A 6,000-nucleotide genomic window follows, 5' to 3' on the forward strand; every position below is an offset into this window, starting at 1 on the left:
CTTCTTCTTCTTCTTATGAAAATTAACTCATTATCTCATCATGATACATTAAAACCTTTTAAAACCTTTTTAAAACCTTTTAAAAGAATTACTCCTGAAAATACCTTCAAATTTGGAGGATCACATCCACCAAATATTTATTATTAAGGACATACCTGCACTTCATGAAGATGTTTCACAATAAAAAGTTTAAATTCAGTGCACTAAGTATAACGCACTCAAGTCATCACTTTCACTGTGTGTGTGTTGATGTCACAGATTTGTGACTGTGAGTGGCAGGTATCCTCTCCTCTGTGGCTCAGGAAACCTGTACAGTCTCCAGCCTGTGTGAGTGACACTTGGGAACATTTCCTTTTGATGAGACACAATGCAAACCAATGCTATTATTTGTCACAGATAATCTGCTTTCAACTCCAACACATTACATGCAGCGTAATATCTACATTATTCATATCTGATTTCCAGCACATTGTCAGAAAGCACAGCTCAGAGCACCACAAATCAGCCCAAATCACTCTTAATTTGTTTTTATCGGTATTGGTATTGCTTAAAGACTTTTTGAAATAATGTAATTGAAATAATTCCTTATTCCCCCGAGCCAATCCAGAGGCTTTACACTGCTAATCTAATGTGACACGCAATTTCCGTCTCTCAGACGATTGCTTCCCCTCAGGTCCCTGTCTTTAATGAACAGCCATTTGGCTGTGAGCCTGTGTGCGTGCATGTGTGTGTGTGTGCAATCAGAGAGCAAGAAAGAGTCCTGAGATAGGAAATGAGCGAGTTGGGAATATCACAGCCAGGACGAAGACACAAGAAACAGGCTTGTGGGGAGACATAGCTGGACATCACTGTGTTCACAGTGCTAACATCCTGAAAACACACTGGGAAACACTCATTGGGATGTAAAAATAAATATTGATTCACTTGTCTACATTACCAAGACTGAGGAGAATCACGACAGTTCATCTGCCCCATACATCCATAAAGTGATCCGTGAGATGGAGCTTTCCATGTGTGCCGCTTCCTCTCACACCTAAAGACAGCCGGCTGGTGAGGAGGCGGAGGGCCAGACAGCAGATACAGACCTTTAAATGGGCACGTAAACCAGAGTCCAGACTGACTCTGTAACAGTCTTGCCCTCGGACCAATATGGGAGTGTGTAACACATGTCTTCCTTGTGACAAGGGAAGGTCATTACTCCACTTAGAGAGCACCCTCTCCCTCACACATTGTTTTAGGGTTAGACAGCCGCATGCCACCAAACGCACTGTCAAACAGACACACTCCAGGGTTAGACTAATGTGGGGCTGGATTACCCAAATCAAATCTGCTCAGGGCAAGGATAACCTTTGTTTCATTACAAATTAATCTAATCTAGGACACAGGTATTCAGTTCCTTTACCAGGAAATGACAGAAATATCCTTATTTGCCTGCTGATCAGTGAACATACTCACACAAGTGGCTCCATTGACATAATGATTATTATTTTTACCCTGTTTCTCCAATTTGCCCTGTGTGCTAGTGGCTGTGGGTGGTGTATAGTGGATGATGGCTGTGTGTCCTGCAGGCCCAGTGAAGTGTTAATGATGTCCCCGCTGCCTCAGCCAGGTTATGGCACAGGGGCCGTTAGCCGCCCTGGGTAAACTGCATGGCTCCCAGAATAAATTGCCACCCGGAGCCACGCAGGCTGGTCAGCCAGCCAATTACAGGCCTGCCCGCTCAGCTGAGGATGATGGGATACGATGTTAATTGTATGTCTTCATTTTCTGGCAGGAGGTGAGTCACTTGGCTGTCTTCTTGACTGCTATACACATACACATGCGCACAAAGAGAGCATAACATCGTAATGCATGTTTTATGCTTTGATTTGGTCTCTTTCTGTGTCTTTGTTTGTACTGTGAATCAGCACGGTCACATTCCTCTGTCCCATTTCACAGTTAGCTTTTTAACTTGACATTGAATTGAGTTTTGAATCTTTTTCAAGCAATTTTAACAACATTTAAATTGTGCAGCTTAGTTTCTGTGGTCTTCAGTATAATTCCCAACAAGTAAGAGATGAGTTGAGGCAAATTAAATCAACATGATGAGAGCTCTCCACTTCTTTGATTACGATGCCAGGGGTCATCAGCGGAGTCTTTTAACTTTCACAATGCTTAATTGGAGTTGTGAACAGTAAATAGTCATGTCTTTATTTTATCACTCTCCTCCTTTCATTCCCAGTTCTTGTTTCCGGGGCGTGGAGTAAACTAAGTTACTGCTGTAATCATTTCCACAGACCAATTAGTGATAATTACCTTTTGCTGTGAGACTCACAATCTCAATTACAGCAGATTGCCTTCAAAATTCGTACGATTCCCCCTAATCAAAAACAAAAGAATATGAAAATGAAAAAAACCCCAGAAATTATTTATTTTTTAAAGGGATTTGTACCTGCTGAACAAGCTGAAGAGAGATGTGCTACATTCAAGATTTCAGCAGTCGTAACAAGTGTACAGGACAACAGAGTGCCCCAGCAGGATCCTCGCAGTGGCAGTAGCAGTGGCGGAGATGAAGAGTGCTCAGTTCTCTGGAGTCAGTTAGTAGTTGTGTGGTGGAGTGCTACACTCCTCAGTATATCAACATAGAGACTGTCTGGTAGCAGTGCTATGGAGAGAGAGGTTAGCTACTATATTAACATAGGGAGAGACAGCGCCAGAGCAGAGCAGTCTGCCAAAGACTGAGCAGTGGAAGTGAGACAGAGAGAGAGGCCATCGACCAGACAGCTACAAGATGGAGTGGAAGGGAACGTGTGAGAGATGAGCTGTCGAACATGTGACAATGTGTGTGTGCATGTGAGGAAAAGTGAAAGTATGTGTGTGTGTGTGTGTGTGTGTGTGTGTGTGTGTGTGTGTATGTGTATGTGTATGTGTGTGAGACAGCTCCCCAAAGCAGCCAGTGAGCATGAATGTGAGGAGGAATACAGAGAGGTGCATTATGGTCTCAATCATTGATCGCTTCCTCCCAAGGGGGCTGGTGACTGCCCCCCACCACACACACACACACCCACGCCCACACATACACACACCAGGATTCTGTATGTTTACATATTCACAGCACACCCATGTCGGCAGGCCGATACTGTTTGCATGTACTCAACTTTTTCTCTACACTGCTAAAGTTAAATTCCCTTTACTGAAAACAGTTTCATCAACAGAACACTGTTGATTCAAGTGGTTGTAAAAGAGGCAAAATATATTTAATAGGGATAGAGAATAAGCAATGCATGCTGTGTGACTTCAGGGAACATACTGTCCAATTATAAACGTACTTTACTTAAAGGATACATTTTTCTTACTGTCAACAAATCCCCTGAAAAGGCCAGAACCATCAGTGTGCTAGTCTTGGCACTGAGCCCCAAGTGTATTTCTTCATACTGAAGATCAGCTACTATTCATTTTCTATGATACACAAGTGAATACAATAGAAGGCATTGTGGAATTCTAGGATTGACCAACAACATAAAATAACACTACGTGGCATAAAGTGATTAAGAAAGTGATACAGGACAGTGCGTGCGAGACTAACTCAAAATGAACTGTTATGTTATGAAATGCTACTTGTTTGTTGTAATAAAGGAGCATGATAGGGATGATAGTGCAACACTGTGGCTGATGTGTGCTTTTAATAGTATTTGGAAAACAATGGAGTTCTATGACACAGAGAAATAAGCTGTGTTAGGCTTTGGACAAATTTATTGTTGGTTTTGGATTATTAGATAAGATATGTTGATGGTGACAAAAATATAAATAAAATTTTACCAGCTTTATCATTTAAGTCAGACATTCATTCAAGGGTACTGTGAAAAGCAGTAGGAAAACTGTACATTTCCTTTACTCCCACTCAGTTCCAACCTTAATCTATGGTCTTATGTAGCAGTGACAGCCTGTGTCCTCAACCCGTAACCGCCACTTCAGTCTACACACATATACACACACAAACACAACGTTGCCCACCACCAAACATCACACCCTTTCCCCTCCCCTTGCTCTCCGCCTCACCCATGCAACCAACTGCCCCCCCCCCCCCGTCCTCTCTCACCGCCATGAGGCTGACACTAATGTGACACTCTGGAAAATAATTACCAACAAACGCACTGCTGACTGCAAACAGCTCGCTCCCCTCAGTGGACTGTCACTAGTCATTAGTCTGAACCCTGGAAGAGGACAGGACCACTGAGAGGGGGGTCGGATGTGTGTGGATGATGAGGAGGGCCACACCATGTGTGGAAGGAGGAAATAAAGAGGAGATTGGGAGACCTGACAGGTGAGATGGAAATAATCAGCTGTCCAGTTGTAAAACATGTAAAACAGCATTGTGAACTTCAATGTTGGGTTGAGCCCATTCTTCTGGCCCAGTACTCATCATTGGCCCCCTCTGGTGGTTTACATTATATTAACTGTGATACGGCAGCAACACCTGGCCCACTCTGTCTTGGACAGTGCTAATACAGTGTTTGTCTCAGTATATTGGTTCCTAGCGTGGGCAGTGTCCCTCTGATTTCCATCAGAAACAGCTTGGGTTTAAGGGTTTTAAAGGAGAATGGTCACTGGAGTGGGACCTGAAGAGAACGTGAAATCCTACATTTGGGGGTGAGAGGACAGAAAAATCCATGGTCCAGGTAAGCAAAGAAGTAAAATGAAGAAAGGGCACACAGCCTGAAAACTGTGCAAGGTAGCAATTCCAACACAATTATCCAAATGCCACAGGGTACATCAGTTCTTTGAACACCAACCCCCCCTCCTGAAGACCGTTATTTGAGTTGCCTTGGGGGGCAGCAATGCCAGTGAGAGATTAAAATTTTAAGAGCTCCCACAATGGCCAATATTAAAATGTCTCAATACATCTGCATGGCTATTTTGATTGGTAACTTAACCCCTGACTCCTGAGCAGAAACAGGCCCGTTCTCTGAGCTATTGTCAGCGGGCTGGAGTCTAATTCTTGTATGATTCAGGCTAATGAGCTGGTAATAGGTCCTGTGTGCGTGTGGATGAGGAGGATATTACAGTGTAGTGGAGAGACGGAGGGCAGGGGTGGAGGATTCTCATTGTTCAATATTCGGAGGGTACAAGGTTTAATCTGTGAGCAAGAAACTGTTTCCTCTCTTTAAAATACAGCAGGGGTTTTCATTGATGGTCATTTTCCACATAAACAGGCATACTTGGTTGAAATAAGTTCTTCACGCTTCTCATTCTCAGGTCAAGACAGTAACATAGAGCGGGAGACAGGGAGTTAGAGAGAAAGTGGAAGTGTGTCTGTCTGTGTGTCATCCAGCCAATGGCTTTATCCAGCCTTATCCTGAACCATGAAACCATAGTGCATGACACCCTTCTATGCTCTGCACAGATATGGCTATTCACTGTTAGCACAGAGATTTGACAAGCCAGACTGCTCTCACTCAACAGCCTGGGTCAAATGGATGACTGTCACAATCTTTTTATCTTTCTCTCTCTCTCTTCCTCTCCATTCCACTCTGTGCACCCTCCTTTTACTCCCCACTTGCCGCCAATCTCCCAACTTTGCCTGTTCAAATTGACAAATTCAACCAGCTACAAAAGAATAAATGAAACTGAGAGCGGAGGCCTCTGGAGGGGATAATCTTTGCGGAGGGAAAGATGTGGTTGACTGGGAGACAGGCAGGTGAACACATTCAGCTGTTATTCACAATGTACATTCAGATGTAAATGTTTCTCAAAACCATAAAAACGGCATCAAAATTAAAGCATCAAGAAATTATTTAATTGTTAAATTAAATTGTTATCTTATAATTTTTATTAGACATTTGAAGTGTCCCCTCTAAGATTTAGATGAGGTTGAGAATTAAATGCATTTATATTCTACTATTCACTAGACAGGATCTTTGAGTTAAAGCTGCAATGTGTAAAAATTTTAAAGATTTGAGAGTTTAAAATATTAAAAAATTAAGTAACAGTTTTGACGCTAGATCCAAGACGTCTATTTAT

Source organism: Micropterus salmoides, unplaced genomic scaffold, assembly GCF_014851395.1.
Source record: "Micropterus salmoides isolate LMB-PRFRI ecotype aquatic unplaced genomic scaffold, ASM1485139v1 Ms_hic_scaffold_13, whole genome shotgun sequence".
NCBI classification, from domain to species: domain Eukaryota; kingdom Metazoa; phylum Chordata; class Actinopteri; order Centrarchiformes; family Centrarchidae; genus Micropterus; species Micropterus salmoides.